Source organism: Penaeus monodon, chromosome 29, assembly GCF_015228065.2.
Source record: "Penaeus monodon isolate SGIC_2016 chromosome 29, NSTDA_Pmon_1, whole genome shotgun sequence".
Classification (NCBI taxonomy): Eukaryota; Metazoa; Arthropoda; class Malacostraca; order Decapoda; family Penaeidae; genus Penaeus; species Penaeus monodon.
Genome location: NC_051414.1, coordinates 31,975,835 through 31,976,257, shown reverse-complemented (window position 1 = coordinate 31,976,257; position 423 = coordinate 31,975,835).

The following is a 423-nucleotide window of genomic DNA, read 5'->3' as shown; positions in this document are numbered from 1 at the left end:
GTGTGTCCCTCTGTATTTTCCTTGATTTTCTTTTGCTTTCTCTCTTTCTCCTTTTTTTCGCCTCTTATTTTCTTTTTCTTTTTTTCATTATTCCTTTTCTCATTTTCTGCTGCTCTTCGTCTTACCTTTTTATTATTTCCTTTTCGTATTTTCCTTCTTTCTTTTCTTTTTCTTTCTCTTCCTCTTTTCATATCATATATTTTTTCTATTTCCTTTCTTTTATCCTTTTTTTTTCTCTTCTTTTTCTCAAACTGCCCACCTATTCGTTATGGTTCTGTGTCTCCGCGGAAGGCAATGTCCCTCACAAAGAAGGGGTCACGAGGAAATTATTATAGAATTAGGATCGTACGAAATCGTTCAGCGTAGGGATGGAAGATGAACACAGCTGTTCAAGTTTAAGAATTTGGAAATGCTGAACAAACA